The following is a 23,879-nucleotide window of genomic DNA, read 5'->3' as shown; positions in this document are numbered from 1 at the left end:
ATGAAAACTGGCAATAACGAAACACCAGAAGCTGCTAAAATGTCAGTCAGCACTCGCTTTAAATTCGGCTCTGTGAGGCTCCTCGGGATTCTCCAGTTTAAAAAATAATAATAATACTTGCAACAGTTGTTTTAAGACTGGCATTGGAAATTCGACACCATTTACTTTCCTATCTGATTATTTATTTATTTGCGTAGCTATGGCCCAGCCAATTTCATCTGCATAGCCTATCAACAGGTCTGCATAAATAATGTGTGCGTCTGTCTGGCACGCGCGCGCGCTTGTTTGATTGCGTGCGCCTGCCGCCTTGGCGCGCGCATGTTAGAGCCTAGCTGTGCGCGGTCTACACTTAAAACACGTTTCAGACATTGGAATTGATTTTGTATGGCTCACTGCATACAAGGATACATTTCTCAGTTGTTGAATTGATGGTTTTGTTGAAAAGCAGATGAATGACATTTTCTCTAGCTTATCCCTGTCACCATTAATTTAATTAAGCTCTCACTCAAATAAAACAGTGCCTTCAGGACTGCACAATATAGCTTACTACTGTACAATATACAGACTATAAGGAATGCAGCACTTCAAGGCTGATGCGGTGTCGGAAGGTGCAATTTCAAGCCAAGAATGGCATGGTCTGACTGCAGATCTTTCATGTGTTGCCATTGGGAAGCAGGGCTATAGTTCTAGAAATAACTGACAAACCACTCGTTGGCAACTCCCCCATATTGTTTTGTTGCTTGTTATTGTTGTCAATCCTGACACAATTAACTTTGTTTCAGTGCTGTGATGAAAGAAGAACCTACAATAAAATGACCTGCATGCACATGATCTGCTGGTTGTACAATAATGGGAAAGGAGAGTGAGTGTTTAATGCAGATAAGTCACCAAATAAATGAGGATGAAAGAGATGAGGAGAGAGAAACGAAGAAAATATAGGATTTATTGCACATTTCAAGAAAAGACACATGCATTTCGGCTCATTCTCTTGCAGTTCTGCATGCGCAACGCATTGTCTGCCAAACTAAGTGATGGCTCGTGTATAATAATACAGCTGTATTTCTGTCCTCTCTCTTGGGGCAAGGCATGTTAAAACATATGAGCTGTGATGTGATGGTAGGATTTCAGGAGGTTGCATAATGCTGCTTACTGTCTCTTCAAACTCATTCATCAGGAGTGAGTGATGGTGATGCGGATCAATACAACCTGCCATGAAGCGGTAAGACACTGCTGAAAGACTGATGCTCAAAGAAAAACACACTTGTTACGGTGTTTGTGGTTGACAGTCAGTACGTGACAGTATTAGCTGATGATGACTGGTGAGGTGCTTACTGCTCATTATTGTGTTGAGCTTTGAAACAGTTAGGTTATTTGATAGCTAAGAGATCATCTGTGTTTTTAATACGGTCTCTTTGCCAGAGATATTGAGGGTTACTGTGTATGTGTACACTCACTCACTCCTTCATATCTGTTGGTGCTGAATGCAGAAGATTCTGCTGTAATGAGGGCCAGGGTACCATAAATATATAAACGGTGCTACTCTACTGCAAACTGAACATCTCTTCCCTCCATCTTTATGGAATTGTTCTGTTTCAAGTTGGATTTAAAGGTCTTATTTAATGACCCACTGATGCAGTTGTGAAGTGTTTCAGTGCCTATACGTGGTGTTCACCATAGTGTCATTTGTAACAATAATATTCTCTTCCATTTAAAGAAATTGAAATTATTGCTCATTAAGTTTACATTCAACTGCAGTTTAATAGGCCTCACCATAATTGCTAGTTAATGTATGGTACTACTTTATGTGGTGGCAGCTAATCTCCCAGTTATGGAAGGGCTGACAGAAAACTGGCATTTATTTTCAATACACCATAGGAATGCATGTAAGGAAATGACCCATTGTATTTTTATTGTATTTTATTTTTATTTTACTGAATGGGTTCCCATCTGGGGCTACATGTCAGAGTCTACACTAATGTTTTTATAATATAAAGTTAAAGCTCTATATTCTGAGTAAACATTAGTCATGTTTTTTTGTTTTGTTTTCTTTCAGTAACAGGGGTCTCCTGCGTCTCTCCAGCAGAGACCACATTTATCAGCTTCATTTATCACAGTGTTCCAATTCCAATTTTGTCTGCAATTGTTTTTGTTCCATCACTTCCAATTTCACTTGTTTATCATGTATCCTGTTTGAGTTCTCTCTCCTGATTCGAGGAAATTGGTACCCCAATCTGTTCTTTTAGATAGCTGGAGACACAGGGAGACCCTGTTATTGGTGTGGGTGGCCATATTGAGTAGGTAGAGAGGCTGCCTGGGAAACAGAAGGTCCCCGGTTCATGTACCGGCCCCAGTCGATGTGTCGAATGTGTCCCTGAGCAAGACATTTTGCCTCTTAACTGCTGCCTGAGTAAAGACCATGCAAGTAGCAGGAGAAACTAGAAAAAGTTCCCTTCAGGGCACAGGTCTCCACCATGGATAAGAGCATTTTTGGAAAAATGTCAAGTGGCACTTCTTCCCCAGCCTAGTGGAGTTTCACTGACGCTGTGTTCATGATTTGAGGCCACTCCTGAAAACGTTGAAAGCCAATCGTAGCCAATCAGGATGGAATATGAGCAATCATTTTCAAAGGGCATTTCTTCCTCTGCCTAGTGGGAATGTGTATGACAAATTTCCCTCAAATTGCATTCTGCGTTCATGATTTGAGGCATTTTGTTCTAAACGGACCAATCTTGCAAACTTTGGAAGGCAATCTTAGCCAATGGGGATCGAATATGGGGAAGCGGACAGGTCCGTGTTGATCACATGACTATAGAGATGGTGTATACCGATTTGCGTGATGTATTAATACAGTGTGTACTTAATATAAAGAAATGTGTTTTGCAACAATCTGCCTCATGGTGGCGCTATAACAGGCCATTGTGGAAAAATTTAAGCAGAGGTTTGTCGTTGGCATCCTGGGACAGGGAGTGTGTGCATAGTCTGGAATCGACCGGGCCAACGGTGCTAGAGATTAGCTGCACTGACGGACGGACACACGGACGTGCAAAACATACTCTCCCCGCCATGCGTTCGGCCTGGTGGAGACAATAAGGAGATACAGAGTGCTTCCTGACTACTGTACCACTCACTGCTCCTATAGTAGTAATAGGTTGGGTTTCGCACAGGACACTTTTCACATGTAAACATACAGTGACAAAAAATATCCCAAAGGATATCTATCTATTAATGCACCGAAAACATAGTTTTCGTCCAGTGCTTCGACGCGTATGTCGCCGTTTGATGTGTATGCGCCGTGCCAGCGTATGACGTAATGACTACTTGTGCTTGATATGGCAGTGGTGTCAGATTACATACATGTATACATAGGGGCATTACCTTCAATCCTCCCGACACTAAAACATATCTTCATTGAAAACCAATTACAGCCATTGGGTCCTTTAATCCACATCTTTATTACGTCATCATTGAGAGCTAGTTATACCAGTTATACCTGACGTCATATGCTGCTACGATACATACGCATCAAACGGGGCATACGCAAAGTAACCACATTATACCGCTAATCAATTTACATATTACATATACATATAGGCATTTAATTGACATTCACAGAGAAGCTGAGATTTGATAGTTTGTAGCGGTCAACAGTACTCTTGTGTGCAACAAGCAAGTAGGCACTCGACAGAGTGCAGTTCTAGTTCTCTACTGCCCCATCTGGCGAACATCATTTGCTGTTCATATATTCAGAACGGGTAAGGACTAGTATTTATAAATGTATAAATTATAATTACCAAATGAGTAAGACGATATATAGCAATGATGGTTATGGGAATATCACAACACCTTTAACACGACGATTTTACAGTGTAGTCTAGTGCATGTGTGTGTGTGTGTGTGTGTGTGTGTGTGTGTGTGTGTGTGTGTGTGTGTGTGTGTGTGTGTGTGTGTGTGTGTGCGTGCGTGCGTGTGTCTGACACAGATGCACATATCTTCAGTCCATGGTTATGTGGGTGTGTGGGTCTTTGTTCACATGTTTTGTGAAACGTTCCCACTTTTTCACAGAAAAACGCCATGAAATATCTTTGAGCACACAAGTCAGAATAGGACTGCAAATAAATAGGACATTTTACTATTGTATTTGGTCTTCTAAGCCAGCAAAGTTTAAGGCTGACTGACATTGTATATTGGTTATAGAGAGCAACACTATTATTATAGATTTTGTAGAGAGCGATGCTGGAGGAGGCATAGAGAGACCTTTTCTATCACTGGCCTTCAATTCTTTTCATTTGAAAGACCCCAATCTCTCTTAGAAGCCCCACCTACAGAAAGTGCAAGGTTTCTGTCCACAAAGTGGCTTTCAAATGAATTAAATAAGTTGTTATGTCAAGGTTAAATGAAAGCTATTGTTGAAATAGTACATTATCATTCATGGATCAACAAGTTTTCTTCTGAAATAACATTGAAAACACATGACAAAAATTGCCGTGTTAAAATGTAGCAGTCAATTAGTAGCAATAGACTGATGACAGCCTCTTTTATAATCGTGAGGACAGAAGCCTCCATTCATGGCAGTGTTGCGTTAATGAGGAGGAGAGCTGCTGTCTCCCTGTTATGAATTTGGCATTGTTCTCTCCATTCCCTAGATCTGAGAGACCTCACTCTATTAGCCACGTTGCCTGGGTTATGACAATCAAGTCCACAATGAGAAAAAGTGGAAATACATTGGTTTTTGTTTTGAGAAGGGGCATGGAGTGCACATTAGCATGGCTGATGGAGCAATCATAAGCCATCATTAATGAAGGTTGCAGAGCTGCCGCAGCACATGTAGCACCTTCTAGACGAAGACATAGGCCAACTTCACAGCACAGATTGTGTAACATTCTAGAATATTAATAATAAATATATATATTTGTAATATTCCATATTGGTACAGTAAGAAATTGTAGTTAATCAATTCAGCTACTGAGAGCAACCTCAGCCATTATGAGCAAATCATAGCTCAGTTTCAGCCCAGAACCTACAACCTGAGGGCCCTCAGTTTTCCAATCGTGACAGAATCTCTAATCATTTCTCTTAACGAGCCCCCATTGATCAAAAACATTGTATCAATGTTATCAGAAGGGATTTGCCCTTCATGCAACTATAGGTTGGTAAATACATATAGATACCAAAATGTATTGTCACATTTGCTTAAAATCCCATTGTTCCATAATACTGCCCTATTGTTGGCATGCTGTAGTAGCAACTACATATTAATATATGAGCCCTTCCCCCCTGAGGGGTCTTGACCCAGGTTGAGAACCCCTGCACTACATCATAGTACACATTTTATTACATAGCAGTTAGTGCTCTAACATGGTAGTTACATGGTAGTTGTATGATGGAAGTACATGCTGTAATATCGTAGGAACATAGTATTATGTCAAAGCATGTAATTGATTAGCATTAGCATGTCTGAGTGTGCAGATAGCCCATTCACTGTTGTTCTCTCCAGACAGACAGACAGACAGACAGACAGACAGACTGAGCAGGTAGGCAGATAGGTTTAAATAGCCGCTCTGAGTCTGATCAGGTAAAAAGTGCATGAGACTAGTCACCTGATCAGGTAGGCACGCTCACAAGTTGTCTGCCTTGAACTAGCTACGCAAGCTTCGCATCATGTTCAGTGATTTCACTTAATTCAGATATCTTTTTTTCTTTTATATAATCCTCCCTACTAGAGTGTGCTGACCATATAAGGAGTTCCTCCCTGTCCCCAGTTAACCCCTTGGGGTAAAAAAAAGTTAGGTTTAGTTTTTGGCTAGAGGCCCAGCCTTCATCCAATGAGGATGACAGGGGCCTTCCTCCAATCATGATCGAGTGGGGGCGGGCCTTGGTGCACGTGCTGTTGGCCTGTTGTACGTCCCGCCACTGTAGAGCATGTGCATATCTTGTTACCGAGATCTCCATGGGGGTTTTCCAAATCACCCAAATCACTGAATGCTCCTTTAAACATTGTATTTGGGCTGTACAGTTCCTAATGCAAGAAGTTACACTTTGGAAGATTCATATCGGACAGCAACAAGCGTTTATGTGAGAGAAGCTGGATTCACATGTTCATGTTGATCGAAATGTGTCTCCCGCATCAGTAAAGAATATAGGCCTGTACAAAACTTCATCACCTTTGTGGCAGATTGATGTCATCAAAATTGCAAAGGAAGTTTGCTTTTAGTTTATGTAAAAGACATCACAGGAGTGATGATCTGTGCGTCTGATGACTCACTTGCTTGCTGTGTCGGGCAATGGCAGTGAAAAGAACAACCTTTTTAATGCTTTCTCTTTTGTCCTAAAAGCACTCAATTTAAATGCTTGAAAATGTCACTCAAAGATAGTCTAATAGCATAGCTCTTCTGAAACATGTGCCATCACCACTAGTGTGTTTGGAGTGCCAGATGTTAGCAGTTTGATTTAGGTAACATGTGGCGATGTGTACAGAAAAGAGAGAATAAGATTATCCTATTCTCCTAAGTGAGTGCGCGTTTAAAAAAAAAATATGTTATATTATATTTGATCAATGTTCAGAATTGTTCAATGGGCCATTTCACGTTTTCCTATGGGCCACCAGTTGAATAGCCCTGTTTACACATTTGGTAGTTTTACAATAATGTACTGTATATCAAGGCTCATATAGCGACAGAAGATACGTTATTCCTTCCTGAATTAGCAGCTGGTGCAGGCATAACCTTGCAACACTTCTCAAGGTCACACATGGGGAAATTCTGATCCTGTTTACACGGGAGAGAGCTGTTGTTTGACAGGATGTCGCTGCTCACCTTGGAGGCATCAAGCATGTGAGTTATTATCCTGACGATAGACCTATCTTAATTACTCTCAGATACAGTGCTATCATCTGTCATTGTCAGTCTGATCAAGACTGTGCAACCCAAGCACTAATACCCATTCAACCAAACCAGAAGCTTATTGATTACTTCTCATACTTGAGTCATTGCATTGCAGAGGGACATGGGAAGCAATAGAGCTAATGGAAGCGGGAAAGTCAAAGTCACATTGCTTACATCTAAGATGACAGGTAAATGTATTTGAGAGGAAATATGGGCCTGATCCATGGGCTTCCTAATAGCAGTCTGTCTGTACTTAACAAGGAAAGTGAGCTTACTGCCAAACCATCAACTGGCCCAAGGTCCAGTTGTCATGTTGTAATGTTTAAGCTGCTCTACCTATACAGTAAATCACATCCAGTGGTCTCTTTGACTTTGGTACAACTGAGCTCTTTTATGTAAAACATAATTTTTCTGACATGCCAAGGCCAGCCTTAAATGCAAGTGGGAGGACAGTGGTCAGGTCACCGTGCAGTGGCCAAAGAGGGCAGAAACCTCTCGCAGGATTCTGTGTGTGTATCCTGCTTTAATATCTGTTTGTTGTGACCACAGGTCCCAGTCAACTATGAAATTGTGCATTTACTGTTTGTCAGTTGGTCACGCCCCATATATGGTCATGCCTCGTGAAATCATGTGATGTCATCAATATTAAGCCCATATATGGAGATCCCTGATGTCATCAATATTGGCCCTGCAATTCTAGATCTACATCTCACCTCAAACCCTTAACCCTTACGCCGCGCCTGGCTGCCGGCGAAAACTAGAGTTCAGTCAGATAACTCACAAATAGATTTAACCAATACTTTCCAGTAAGATGCCTGAGGGCGATAAGCGACCTCGCCCTAAAGGGTGAGGTCGTGTGCACGCATCTGCCTGGGGGATAGCAGACTGCTGGGCGAGCGCTTTGATATTCGTAAATTAGTACATTTTCGGGCCTGTTAAGAACTCTAGTTTTGGTTAATAACTTTGGGGCAGGCCCGTCTAGAGTTTAAATGGACAGGTATCAGTCAAAAGGAAGACATTGAAGAACATATGGAATGTCAGAACAGGTCAGCTCCATATATGGAGATCTAAGGGTTAGACGTTTGAGGACAGAGTAGACTTGACCAATACTGATGACATCAGGGATCTCCATATATGGGCTTAATATTGATGACATCAGGGATCTCCATCACTGATGATGTCACGTAATGTCACGTGCCTTATCCCTGATGATGTCGCATGATGTCACGTGCTCTATCCCTGATGATGTCATGTGATGTCACATGCTCTCTCACCCTGACCAACACACAAACTGACAGGAAATGCACGATTCTATAGTTAACTGCGACCTTCGGTCCCAATTATAGAATATTATAGATATATAATATTTTATCTTGGAGTTCGGCTCTACTACATTTTACTCCCTGCTCGAACACAATTAAACATCATTAAACATTAAGAGCAGGATAGATGTACAATAACAACCCCCCATGGGGAACAGAAATAGCAGAGCCCACTGGTGGTGCTGGGGTGTTGGTGGGAGCAAACAGTGCATAACAACCAGGAACCATAATATGCAGAAGGAAGGCAGGAAGAAAGCATGCAGTCTAGGTGAGCTTAAATACACTGCCCAATTGGTCAGCTGACTGCCACATCAGCGTATGACATGTGGGTCATGCAAACACTGTATACACCCACATAGTAGTGCAGCATATTAACCCCTCGAGTATATGCATGCGCTCTTGAGCATAGCATGAAGCCGCTCAAGTATATCTGACTGAACTAACTCCGCAAGCTACGTATGTTGTACGTATGTTTTCTTACCTTATTATGGGAAAACTAAAACCGCCTGAGTTTTCCTGATGTGATAACCTGTCAGAATCACAACGGAGCGAAATAACTCATGGAATGGACTAGTTTGCCCATAATAACGTAAGAAAACAACCCAAACCTCTAAAAAGCTTTAAGGCCCGGCCCTACCTGGGCCCTCATCAAACACTGTACACTCAAGACACTGTCCCCACTGCCACCCTTAGATCTCCATATATGGAGCTGACCTGTTCTGACATTCCATAATGTTGATCTGACCTCATCAAACCCTACACTCAAGACACGCTCCATATATAGCCAGTACAGAATTCATTCCGATCTGACCCCCCATGCCAAAGTGCCAGCGCTCACCCAGCAGTCTGCTGTCACCCAGGCGGATATGTTGATCTGACCCCTCATGCCAGAGTGCCAGCGCTCACCCAGCAGTCTGCTGTCACCCAGGTGGATATGTTGATCTGACCCCCATTCCAAAGCGCCAGCGCTCACCCAGGCGGATGTGTGCACGCAAAGTTAGCATCTTGCCCTCAGGCGTCTTACTGGTATTAATGTGTTTGGTATTGTTGATGACATTCTTATTGCAGCTAATATCATTATCTGTACAGCAGTGTGTGGAATTCTTGAAAGTGATGTTCCCAAAGTTCCCAAAGGGAACCAAATTATGTGGAGAGAGGACAGTGCCAGTGCAAGCTACAGTACCACCACAATCACACAGTAAAATCAGTGTTAATTTAACTGTGAGAGTATAGAAATGTAACCATACTCTTACATGTCCTCACTTAAATTAACACAAACAGGATGTTATACTGTACACAGGCTTAGATCATTTTAATAGTACAGTACAGTGACAGTCCGGGGTGCTTTTGCCTGCAATATGTTGATAAAGTAGAGCACAATTAAAGCTGTCACAAAGGCATCTCTATGCCTACACCCAATTTATCAGTGATTAAGAATATTTATGAGATAATACAGATACTGGCTGGGGTGTACCTCCCCATCCCACCCAAACGCCAGGTCAGAGGAAGGTGTAAAGCTAAAGTCTCACATTATAATCGAAGTGTTCCTTTCTGTGTTAAGGAAATACATTTCACAGATGATGTAAATATGTGCTGGTGCTGCAGTTTCATTCTGTGGTCTAAACTTAAACCAAATAAGAGGGTGCATTTTTGTCTGCATAAGCAAAACATAGGTCTGTGCAGCGTGTCTCTGAGGAAGACTAACTAGGGATGTCATTAAAAAGAATAGCATGTCTAGACCTCATAAAACCAAAACATATTGTTATTGGGGGAGTTGCAGGAGTTATTGCCTGTGAGTACTATAGTGACATCCGTCAATTTAGGGGTTTATTGGAAAATGCAGATGCACTGCTGTGGGAGATGTAAATGATTTTGTTTAGCATAAAGTTTTGCCTCAACAGCCAGGAAGATGGTGTGTAGTTAGTGAGGGCACGGATGTGTCTGTGCGACAAAGGCCACGCTGAAAGCCAAAGCTGATTTACTGAGCCTGAGAGCATGGTTATCTAAGCATGAGAAATAGGTTGGAACTGAGGAAGGTGGATTATTCTGGATGTAATTAGACTTAAGAAATGGAATGTCCCTGTAACAAGAGTGTCATACAAAATGCTATTCTCCAATCTTCACTACAAATGTCATAGCTTATACTGCTATACCTGTAGTTTGAGACCAATTAACTTGGGTAAAGGGTGTATTCTTTGTTTTCATTCTGTGCTCATATATACCCAGGCGAAATCCGATTTGGATATACAGCAGGATACCACTGCATACTGTATTACTATAGATACATTCTGACATAATATCTGATTATGACGGCACCATTATTCTTCAAGTCTATATTTTTTCCACTACTAATACAAACCATTTAGACTTGAGACCGATTCTAAAAACACCTTCTAAATCCTGACCTGGGTTTACTGATGAACAAAAACGTATATTTCTTTGCTTTTAATGTTACAAAAAGGGGTTACCGGATTGAATGTTATAACAATGAATTGGTGTTCCATGTATATAACATGTTTAGGACTGTGTATATGTTATTATGTTATAATAATTATTATAAATTGAATGTAAATTACAGCACAAATGCACTTGTTCAGTGCTCAATCAACTGAAGCCGCTGGAGAATATTTGGTGCATGGAATTTTGTAATCTTCCAAGTCCTAATTTTTAAGTTCCAAAGTTGTAAAATATTGTGCATTTGCATGTAGTTGTGTATCATTTTGACATGCTGGCCTCATCGTACAGTAAATCCCAAATCTACATTTATTCAAATGTGCTTAGTGCAGTGAAGGTTGACACTGTATAATTCATTAAAATGGATGCTGGTTTGCACAAATTGGAAGGATCAGAAAGAAAGTTTTTCAACTGATCTTTCAACCTCATCTCACACCTAAAACTATCTAATCACCTATTAGTTAAAAAAAATCTATGTTGAGAGTTGAGACTATATACCCTACGGAATATCCATAAGACAACATGATTATAATGATATATTGTCATAAAAAAATGAGGTACAGTAATAATATGAATTAGTTCATTTATGCTGCCATAGTTGATGATCAATCAGGGATTTCTTTTTCTGTAATAAAAATGTATTTCCCTCTACACCAAATAGCTGAATATCTCTACTTAAAGAAGCAGAACAGGGACATTAGGGTTCATGTGCTTAATGTTTCTGTGTCGTGGCATTTGTTTTGATTATGATTATTTCTTTATTGAAATCAGAGCGAATGAGCAAGCTTTTGCTTGAACCGATTGCTTGCCACATGTGGTCTGAAAGGCTGCAAAATGAGATTTTTATTGCTACAAATTTGGCACGTTTCTCACTCCCTACGCAATAAAACCCTCAGTGTTGATTTAATTCTCTGGGAGTGTAAAAGTCAATCCAAGTGGACCTGTAAGGGTCCTTGAGGATTTTTACTGTGTACTGTTCTGCTTCTGTCCCATGAAGTCATCATTTCACAATTTATACAGAAGGCACAGATTTTTGCAACATGAATATGAGGATTTAGTTCTGTGCAGGTTTTCTTCTCCATCAATAACCTGATTGTGGCATATATTAATTTAAGTGTGATTTGGATGCTGATCTTTGCCTCAAGTCCCCTTAAAGTGTTACTATTTGCACCTGTCATTGTCTGTGTGCATGGCAGGAATGTTGATGGGGCCTTCACTTGTTGGAGGGTTTATTCAACGTCTTGACCTCTTTTTGCCATCTCATCAGGATGATGGAAAGCCTGGCTATGGATTCATCTCATTTTTCATTTCTTGCCATTGAGTCCATTCCTTTTGTGTTCTCTTAAAGATGATTTATACGTAGTTGAGTTTTGGTGTTGTGCCAAAAATAGCAGATCTACAAGCTCACAAGGTGTTTCATTGTGATCTTGTAGACCTTTCATTTTACTTAATTAATCTTAAACCATTAACTGTACGTTCAGCTGACGATTATGTGCAGTTGGGAGAGTGCCCGACTTGTCAATCCATTATAATTCATACAAATCTTCATAGAAATCCTTTCCTTGTTGTCAACGTTAATGGTAATATAAGATCACACAATCTATTAGGCTGTATTTACTGTTGTACACAGATGTCTGTTTTAAATTATCTCAATTTATGATACAGTAGCTAGCTATGCATACTCAATACTCAATATTCAACAATACTAGCCTTGCAAAGGTATTCATCAGACAGTAAAACATCTTTAAAAATACATGAAAAAATACATTTCAGTATAAAATATAAATCTACATCTTGCCTAATTCATTACATAAAAATAAAGAGTTGGACACAGAATCTGTAGTACTACTAGAAGTGCGCATCTAACGCCACGCATCTATGTGGCAGTGCGATCTGAGTGAGACACACACACAAACCATACATTTTGAACGAATGCAGACAGTGATGACCGTGTTTTTTTTTGCGCTGGGTAGGTTTTGTTGTTGTTTTTGTTCCGTGTTGTTGTTGATTCTCTGTGAATATCATGTGTCCACTGTCCGTGTATCTTGTTTTAAGTGCGGGGCGCCGCGTTAATGGATCTCAACATAGTTTCTGTGGCATTGAAGCAAAAGCAATCACCTTTTCTGCTAGTTTGGTTCTAGAGTGCTATCTTGTATTTTCATTGTCAGCTGACATGTAGCTTTGTACAGTACTTTAACAAAGCTCCAGGTGGAATGAATGAAGTAGGCAATGATTATGCCTCAATTTAGTTACTTTTGTTTTGTCGCTGAACACCTGCAGCTAGAGATTACTCGAGCTCTGGATTACAATATGTGGCCTAGAGGAGGCAGGATTCACGCAGCACCTTATCTTCCAGGTGTGTAGACACAGGGATATATTCAAGCCATGATAGCAAATATGTACTGTACAAATTGATAAATTTAACTAACAATGCCCCAGACCCTTAAGAGAAAAACCAGTATAAAATAGTGCTTTATTTGTCACCGATAACATCATAGAAGTGCGGATTGTCATGATGATGTGAATATTATAACACCTCCAGCCCATGGCTGACTAACTATTGAATGACAGTTTGCGGTCCCCTATCGAGGCACCTGCCTGTCAAAGTATAAGGTAATTCTAAGTGACATAATTATGAAAACATTGTTGCCATGCGCTGCTGTAAAGTCCTATCACAAGTGATAGATTCACAGTAAACAAACTATTATAAGTGATGGATGGCATGTTTGGATGGCAAGGTATTCCTTGTCCACTGACTGTGTATAATTGTGCCTAATGACTCCCTAGACACATAAGGACGTCAGACACCGACTAAATACATGTTTGTTTTTGCCTCCTGCCATTACTCTTGTTGTGTTGAGTAGGTCACGTCATAATATTCATCATTTCTCATGTCATCAACACTGTCACAATCTGTGGCAAAAAACATCTCAGTCCTCTTTAGACTGCTGTGTATTACCAGCCATGCCAGGCTCGCTGTATAAGACATTTACAATAGCGTAATTTTGGAGCATAAAGTCATCACAATGACATATCAGTCTGACAAGATACTTGTTTTACTCTATAAGAGTTTCAAAATTGCCTGTAAGTGTGTTGATGGGTGATTTTGGAGGAGGATGAAATTATTAGAATCGGTATTTATGGGACCAATCAAGCTTCTAGTCAAGAGGCTCGTTTGAAGGTGACTCAGGGATGTAGTACGCCATATAGCAGCCACTGAAACAATATTCATCATTTCTCATGTCATCAACACTGTCACAATCTGTGGCAAAAAACATCTCAGTCCTCTTTAGACTGCTGTGTATTACGAGCCATGCCAGGCTCGCTATAAGACATTTACAATAGCGTAATTTTGGAGCATAAAGTCATCACAATGACATATCACATGATATCAGTCTGACAAGATACTTGTTTTACTCTTTAAGAGTCTCAGAATTGCCTGTAAGTGTGTTGATGGGTGATTTTGGAGGAGGATGAAATTATTAGAATCGGTATTTATGGGACCAATCAAGCTTCTAGTCAAGAGGCTTGTTTGAAGGTGACTCAGGGATGTAGCACGCCATATAGCAGCCACTGAAACAAGCCTTTTAGACAAGCTGTCTCCTCTCCACAAAGCATTTTAAATCATCATCAGTCTACTCGAGACAAAGGCACGCTAGTCCGCCTGACATGACACCTTTTTATAGTTGCAGCGCCACCCGCAGAGAGACCTATAGCTAGCGATGTTGAGTCTGACAAGTGGTCTCTAGTTTCAAACACCACGGTGGCATATTTATGCCACTGCTTCTCCTTATTAACCTGTCTATGTGATGCTGCTGTATTAAAAGTATGCACTTTGTGCTGTCACTGAGCTTTTTAAAGCTTTCTCCCTTATCCCCCTCTATTCCCCCACGCATCAGTGCTGTGGAGGGTTGAAACCTTTGCACGGTGCCGTGTTCCTTTCAGCTATTCAGAAGAACTGCTTGTTAGAATGTCGTTTCTGATTCCGCCGCTGCTTCTAGACGGCTCTCCCAACAGATGCCATTCACCGCTCACAGTCCTCCCTATAGCCTGTCATAATGTCGAAGAAGGAATGATGAGGAATATGCCGGAACATTCCATTACTCCGCAGACAGCGGCCTGCTTTCTCCCTTCGTCTGCTTCCATTCCTACACAGCAAGATTTTGAGTGTTAATTACCTCTTAAGAGTGTGGAAAGTTACTCTTGAGAGTTAAATTAGCACTCCAGGTTTTGCTGTGACTTTCACTTTCCATTCACTTTCTCTTTTTTCATGCACGACAGAAAAGGCTCCAGAGCCCACCATTAGAGGACAGCTGTGTCATGCGTGTCTGGCCCCATCTGGGTGCTATACTGGCCCAGATTGTCCTTGGAACACAATATCTCTGTTTTTACCCCGGCTGTTACTGTAATGAACCCATGCATCATCATCAGTTATTCTTAAAGCTTCTTCTCAAAATGATGAATCCATTTCAGTCTTGATTCAGAAATAATCAAAGGCAAAACATCAAAGTATTTACAGGGGTAATTACACACTCAATTATGGCTACATGTATGACAAGGAAATAGCCCTTTTGGCATTAGAAAGAACTCAATTAATCATAAACAGGTATGTGACCAAAGGCGATGATGAAATATATATCTTGTCTTCTTGACAATCTGTAAGATTATTGATGAGAATAGAACCAAGCTGTCACCAAATAGCACAATCTCCTCTTGATATATGGTAGCCTGGAATAAGTTTTGGGTCATCTTTACTAAGACCATATTTCTTCCCATGGCCTGTGTTGAAGACATCATTATTAATCCATGACCTGGTGTGGAATATCTTCCCTCTAAACCCCCCGATGTCAACGCATACAGCTTGTTTTCAGCAAAACAATCGAACCAAATGATCTCACCGGTGCCCTAAACATGTTATTCCCCAACATATTATGAAGACGGCTCCCCCGCCCCTCCCTCTCTCCCTCTCGGCCCTCCCCGCACCCACACTTCTCTTCTCCCATCTTCTTGGGTGATCTCCCCAGGCTCTGAGGACACGACAGCAGAGGAGAGGATAAATTATACAGCCACACAGCACCGAGCTCTCTCTCTCCGATGCTTTCATTTGCACCAGCAATTAATCAGCCATCACTGGAGAGCGCCTGCATGTCAGCCTGAGCATTTTATTAGGGATGTCCTTTATGGGCCTTAATGAGACTTACGTCTTCCTTGAGTATTTCATGCGCAGCACACAGCCAGGCTGCTTGTAACCTTGAGGTGAGGAGCTTTCCACAACGGTGAGGCTCAGCTGTCCCCTCTCTGGAAATTACCATTGCTTTCGGACATTTTGCAATTAAAGTCACTATAAGACCTGATCAATTTAGCGTTGTTTGTTAGGAATGAGAGAGAGGGAGAGAGAGAGAGGTGTGGAGAGACTCTCAGAGAGAGAGAGAGAGAGAGAGGAGAGGAGAGGAGAAGAGAGGAGAGGAGACGAGACGAGACGAGACGAGACGAGACGAGACGAGACGAGACGAGACGAGACGAGACGAGACGAGACAGAGACAGAGACAGAGACAGAGACAGACAGACAGACAGATCCAAAACCAACCAGAGAAGCAGTATTAGTTCTACCTGCAGCAATGCGTTGCAGGGTATCCTCATTTATTTTATGGCAATGATAAATAGGCTGGCCCAAAGACATTGTTTACCTTTGAAAGGTCAAAGTTCAAGGTCATAATAGAGGTGATGATTAGCCGACATAATCGATCGTAGTCGTAACTATACACCAGAAGATGTTAGTGTAGGCAACGTTTATTTCTTGTTTTGCTTTTGTCTGTTTGGAGAAGAAAAGGCAGCTGCCATATACAGCAACTGTATACAAATGTAGGAAAGGATCCACTCTGATCAATTACTTAACCTCCATCGTTATCTTATAGAATGGACAGTGCTTAGTTTTCTGAAAACCCAGAATAGGAAATGTTGATTGTTCTCCCCCTTTTTGTTGATTAGTATTAAGGTGTGGGATATATGACTCTAAAGTCTAGTACTGTACTGTTTGGTGTGCCCCCAAACTGCAACAATTACAATAACAGCAAAACAAATACTTGGAAAAGGAGTGTCCGTTAACCAGTCTCGAACCCTTAACCACAGCGGCCGCCAGCGAGAGGATATGGAAACCATCTGTTTTTTCCAGTATGGTGCAGCAGTTTGCCCATGTGTGCAGCAGAAAGGGTCGTATGACGGTCATAAAAGTCTGCGAGTCAGCCTCCCGAGGACAATGATATGAATATTCTCATTCCATTTCCCTGCAGGGTCAAATATAGGCTACTAATACAAAGTGCAGGACCACATCTGTCATCTGGTTGAGCAGCACTATGACCTTTAGGAACATTTTAAAGTTTTTATAAGTTGACTTTGCAAACTACACCAATTCTAGCAGTGAAATCAGGGGGGTTGCACAGGCTTTGTACAGTAGCAATCGCAGTGATCTTGTTTTAGTTTTGTAAGGCCTCATTATGTAGGCCAATACCAGTCTTAGAGAGTATTTAAAAAACATTTGTAAAATTAGAAAATGGAGCATATACTGTACCTACAGTATATTCCTATTATATTCCTAAATACAGTAGCCTATATTCCTATAATATTGATACAAACAAAAACAGGAATAGCAACACTTAATACCAGGGGCTACACTGGCATTGAAAAACAAGGGACAACCACCATACATTAAATCAAAATGGCAACTTGTTATAGCCTAGTTATGTCAAGTGGAACAGAACATGAATCAGTCCTCAAATACAATACATAGACCTACAGTACAAAGAGCTCACCTTGACAAATGGAGTATAGTCTAAAACTGAGTCATAAATATTCTACTGCAAAGGCAAGTAACTTAAACAATATTTTTATTCAAATGCCACATAGGCCTACTCTTTTCTTGTAATTAGGAAAATAGCACTCAACTTTCATACGGCAAAAGTCCAGTTAGTGTTTTTTCGGGGGGGTTTTTGCATGCGCAACCCAGATCCCACCCAAAGCCAGTAACTAGAGAACTAATAGTTAAACACTGATGGCATCAATGTGTACCATCTGTTGCTCCACCACACTAAAGGGCAAGTGACTTTGAGACCCCACTGAAGTTTTTCCATAGGTCACGTTTTAACAAGTCAGTAAAATACAGTACAAATCAATGTGTTTCCATCTACTACTTTTATGCAAATATAGAGGCACAACACAATTGCATAATCATAAGAGCACCAGCCAGACACATTATGGATATTCCATTTGATTTACAGTCTATATGCACTTAACTCGCTCTTTGAAGAATTAGCACAACAGCCCTCTATCAGGTATCCATCAATCATTTTTTATCACATACCCAGCCTTTATTTGCCCTGGGTGATGGAGAGAGATGAAAGGGGTAATAATAACTGAGGGGGTTATAAGACATATTAGCCCTTGGGATTATAATTGTTATCAGCCCTTGGACCGATACAGCAGTATCTGACCAATACGAAATAATGTGTCATATGTGTGCTGAAATGTCACTGTGAGTGACCTTGTTGCGGAACTCAACAAGTCAACATGTCAAACATTGACGAAAATCAGCTGCCAAACATGGTTGGACATGTGGTGGAATTCGTAGTCATTGGTTGAGGGGACACTTTAGTCAATATGGGCGAAAGAGAACCAATACACAAAGCAGAAAACAACTAGTGACCAGTCACAGAATGGCTTCATAACCAGGGTGAGGCCCACCAGTTGCACCTACTGTGTCAAATTATTACATTACATTTTCCTATGTATCGTAGGCGCCGCTAAAAGTCTAAACCTGAGACCTGAGCATTTTAAACTGTCATTCACCTCTGCATCATACTGAGATGGTTGAGTGCCTGCCTATAGCTTGTATACTGTACTTCTCGATGCTGCGATCAGCATATGTCATTCAGCCAATCATGACTAAATTAAACTAAAATGTATGGGGGAAAGATTGTAGTGAAAGGAAAATACTGAGGCATAGCTAATCAGGATGCAAATTGCAAGACATGGAATAATAGTGAGCAAAGGCCAACAGGTGCATCATCAGTGTGGGGTCCATTTTTGGAACAAAGTTTAACTTTTTGGATTTGTGAAGACCTCTGTACCTAAGGCAACGGGTAATCATATTATCTATGTACAGCATTGCTTGCTGCAGACCATATCAGACAGGCAGAGAGGGCATGCAGTGGCCCATTTAATGAGGACTGAAATGTCTATTGCATTGTGGTGTAATAGTGGTAGCCTGGCTGTGGCCAGACATAACGTAGATTCACTCACGCCTATCCTCCCCGGTATGAGGAAGCGCTAGTGAATCCACGTTATAAGTCTGGCCAAAGCCAGGCTATAATAGTAGATCCCCAGAACATCATAATTCAATGAGATAATTCCCTATATGTGATTTATTAAGCTCAAACGTGTTAATTTTGGCTGTGACTGAAGTAACATCTTGAACATCATAATTGTGGTGTGCAATTAAGCTGTTGTGTGCTGCCTAATATTGCACTCTACGGTAACTGCAGAGAGTGGATACTGCATTCCATCCCTCCTCAAGGGGAGGCATTTAGAATTCATCCACTTACTTGGCAACAACAGTTAATGGTAAAAAGATCAAAATTTTGTATAATTAAATATTCCAATGAAAATTGTTGCAACATGAATATTTCAGCCAAAAGACAAGTACAATGTCTAATGGCTGGCTTGTATTCCTAGATCCCTAGCTGTTTAAAAAAGGGAGAATTGGGAGTCAAGAGCCAATATTATAGGTGTGCTATTTAATATGGTTTTAAATGTCTAGGTTCTGTTTAATTTGTCTGCAGGGTAAATATATGAGCTTTCGCCTCCATTATTGAGCTGCAACAGGGCCCAATCTAAAACCTAAAAGGTTCCCCAGTTGGAAAAGGATTTCAACCATTTTTGAGGGGCACTGGCTATGTCCAACATTGAGGGTGTGTGTAAACACAAACATTGTCCTAACACAAACATGAAAAGCCATTGACAATGAATGGCCAGCTTTGAGTGTTTGTGTAAACACAAACATTGCGTAAACATGACCAGCATTTCTGTTGGCTTAGATAGCATTTGACACAGACTTATAGCATGTTATGTAGACAGCACTATAATTGTATTGTATATAGTTATAGCACGCCATAGTACATATGTATAGCATAGTAGTAAATATGTATAGTTTATATGTATAGTGTATGTATAGTTTCATTATATAGATATTCCACTGTTACTTTCTTAGCTTACGCATGTTTCATGATATTGATAAATGCTTTTATGTGATGTATTCCCATGCTTTTGTTCTTGCTTAAATGTAAGTTGCTCTGGATTAAGAGCGTCTGCTAAATGCCTAAATTGTAAATTGTAAACACAAACATTGAAGACGAAGGTGAGGACGCAGATTCTAATTGGCCTGACTGAGATGATGGCCTGACTGAGATGATGATAAGAGTGCCCCTCACTTCACACAGGTGACAGAAAAACACTAAATGGACACATAATATTGTCTATGTCTAGCAAATATTAATATAGTGAGCCATGCCTTTACTCAAGTATTCTCCTTCACTGTGTCATTTCTGCCCTTCCCATTAAAGCAAGTAAAGGAATTTACAACTTACTGTAAGTAACAGAGACATTCTTATAAAAGGGAACCATGCAATGTCTTACAAGATTCAGAGTGAAAATGAAGGATGCAGAACGAGTGAGTTTTTCAGCCCAGCCGCCCACCAGCTGCCTGAACAGAAATAGTAGTATATCATTATGGCTGTGCCGAGGGGAAACACCCTGTGTTTTAGTTCTCTGTGGAGGTCGTGTGGTAAACAGTGGGTGTGCTCATATGGCTCTCGCTTACAAAAACATTCTAAATTAGACCTTTATGATAGAGCCACACAAACCCCCTGGATCTTACAAGTCCAGTCATGGTGATTTTGGGTTTATTCCAAAGCCTTCTTCCTTTGATTTTGAGAGTATTTTTTGTTGGGTGAGGTTGATTGCATTGGCACTGGATTCTGATGAAGTTCACCCTGATTTATGTACTGGTTATTTATTTTCCATGAATATAAAAGAGGTGAAACTGTTGAAACCAAAGTGATTGTTGGGGTAAAGATGAACGAGTCTTTTTTTGTTTCCTTGCATATGTGCTGTTGCAGGTTTGTCTGCAATGGGCTCCATGATCATTCAGTCGCATGCCCTCAAATGATGCAATGTACCGCAACTCTATATTCTTTTGATCTTTGGCTTTCATGTCAGTCTACCAAATGTTTCTATTTTTGTCATTGTTTTGATACTGTACCTTCCTTTGCGTCTTTAGTTTAGAAGTTCACTCAATAGAGTGTCAATTGGGCATTATTGGGAAAAACAAATAGGAATACAGCAATTAGGATATGGCCGTGCATCTGTAGCGGCTGTTGACCCTGCATATTATTGTGCTGTAGTTTTGATAATTACATCTGATTACATTTTAATGACTTTATACTGCTATCATTACGATCTGAACGAAGACACAGAATATCACATGTTTCATTTGAGTGTCAATTGGGCATTATTGGGAAAAACAAATAGGAATACAGCAATTAGGATATGGCCGTGCATCTGTAGCGGCTGTTGACCCTGCATATTATTGTGCTGTAGTTTTGATAATTACATCTGATTACATTTTAATGACTTTATACTGCAGAGTATCATTACGATCTGAACGAAGACACAGAATATCACATGTTTCATTTGACTGCGTTAACTATTGTTAATGAAGTGTCAGAGGAGAGGAGGGTAGTATGGATGGTGCTAAGAGTGAAACTAGAAGAATAGGTAAAAGGTGATCAAGTTCAGGTTTAGGGTTTCTTCCACTAGTATAATGTAGTTTTTAGACCTGTGCCTGTGGTCTAAACCAGTCTTCAGAAATACTGTATGGTTCCGCAATATGATTGTTTTTACAACTAAATATAAAAAGCAGCACTCAACACAGTGAATAATAACTGGTGCTGATCTGTAGAGTAAAGCATGGACGCACGCACGCACGCAGTACAGTATTACTGTACTGATGAATACTGTATATGATATTTTGTACGCCACATTTAAATCTTTATAGATTCTCAAGTACACCAATTCTCAAGTCTCCAAGTGTCACTAATTTGTGACATTTCTATCAGGAATAGTTGGTGGCATATACGGTATTCCTTGACAGAATGCTGAGACATTCCTGAAATGCTGCGGGAGCACTGGTAAAATATGCAAGGCTGAGAATGATATACTCTTTTAAATGAAACTGTGGAAAATGGTGATGAGGTGTTTTTTGAGAGAATTCTCTTAAGAATGTTTCTGGAAGTCTGTTTTCCTCTGGTAGCTTGATCAGTCTTGAAGGTGCTTCTCAAACCATCCACTTTTCCTGCTTACAGTGGCTTACTGCCAGGGTTCATTAAGAAAAAAGCTATTGGATAGCTATTTTGGTCATTTTTGAGGTTACTATACTTTGGTCCGACATACCATTGGTCCGAAAATAAATAAAATAAAGTGTGCCCAAAATAGGGACACCAGAGTTGTTTTATACTTTTGGCTATTCAAAACTAGCAGATATATAAGCTCATAGTGTGTCACTTCGTGCCACGCTATGTGCTTGTAGATCTGCTATTTCTGAAAAAACTTGAAAATGTTTGAAATACAGTATATACTTTTTAAAGCGAACATTTTAACTCAAATCTTTTCTTCTTATCTGGGGAGTCCCCATGGAACAACATATTTGGGATGGGGGTCGGCGGACAAATACATATAATTTGGAGGTCATTGACATGAAAATGTTTGAGTGCCACTGATTTAGCAACATACTTTTTTGGGTTAGGGTTAGGGTTAACCCTAACCCTTTTGTAGAATAGACATTTGTAGAATAGGCCTCAGGTCTTAATGGGTTAAACAAACATAAATATCAAATACTGTTCATGTAATAGTCAGATGTGTTGATATAATAATAATTCCATTGAGCTGCTGAATGCTCCATACCAGAAATTTGGATTCTATAGCGAATGACCATGTGACTGACTGTCGTCCAACCAGCAAAGTCTAGTAATTTACTCTCTCCTTCTCATTCTGCCAAATTCTGTGCAGTAGTCTTTAACGACCTCCCTGAACCTCTAATGGCCTGTAGGGCCATTCTGAGCAAGCCTTTAAATCTGACTGTTGTCCACTACAGCCACATATCGACCGCTCCTGAAATGAAATGAGCATGTTCATAGAGTGTGTTTCATCTCTCTTCAGGTTTATATGTTTATCTTAGCACCGGCCCTTCTTTCCAGACCCACATTAGACTCTGCTGTATAGGCTGCATTTATATTATTAAAATTACAATTTCAATTAATCAAATGATTGAGAAGCACTTATTTTTCATAATCGACTAAATCAATTAGTCTTATATACCGTCCGTCTGTCTGTGTACAGCTAATCTCCGGCACAGTTGGCCCGGTTGATGACAAACTGTGCACACACTCCATTGGATGCCAACGACGAACCTCTGCCCCAAATTTTGCCACCATGAGGCCGATTTGTAAAGCACACACCACACACACACACACACACACACACACACACACACACACACACACACACACACACACACACACACACACACACACACACACACACACACACACACACACACACACACACACACACACACACAGATCTTCATTGTCATAGAGAGAGAGTTTTTGTCTGGCCCTCGCCTCGTTCTCAACGCAAAAGTACAGTAGTTGAAATAATGAATAATGTAGTTTTTGACCCACAGTGTCAAAATTAGACGCCACTCTGCTCCGTGACTGAGTAAACATTGTATACGCTAGAGCTATTAGCATCGGGTGCATGTGTTTGGTCTGACGTAGCTCTAGTCCATATAGCCTTAAGGACTTCTCCTTATTAAGGCTATGTTACTATAGACTTCCTGCTGCCGCATGAAGACTGCACAGCCTGTCGACTTTTTGTCCAGAAAATATTTATTTTCACCGGAAGAATGAAAAAACTAAAAGTGTCAATAGAAAATCCCATTGACAAGATTTTTCCTTCTAGTGAAATATTTTCTTTTCTGACCAAAAAGTCAATTTTATACGTGCGGTGGGGGGCTCAGAGTGCGTCCACTAGAGAAAGTAGGCTTTCACCACCAAAAGAAACGTCTTTGTATTGGTGAGTAGCAAAATCGTTCTTTTTATTTTTGCAGAAG

General features: G+C 40.5%; 1 protein-coding gene across 3 annotated transcripts in view; it reads left to right on the top strand.

Moving 5' to 3' along the window:
- cadm1b (cell adhesion molecule 1b) overlaps positions 1 to 23,879 on the top strand; it is a gene marked incomplete at its 5' end in the record, with an annotated part of 166,983 nt that overhangs the window by 996 nt on the left and 142,108 nt on the right. The gene's annotated exons all lie outside the window — the stretch shown is intronic.

This window comes from Protomyctophum parallelum, assembly GCF_964188405.1.
Source record: "Protomyctophum parallelum genome assembly, chromosome: 9".
Classification (NCBI taxonomy): domain Eukaryota; kingdom Metazoa; phylum Chordata; class Actinopteri; order Myctophiformes; family Myctophidae; genus Protomyctophum; species Protomyctophum parallelum.
This window is presented reverse-complemented; position numbering and strand designations above follow the sequence as displayed.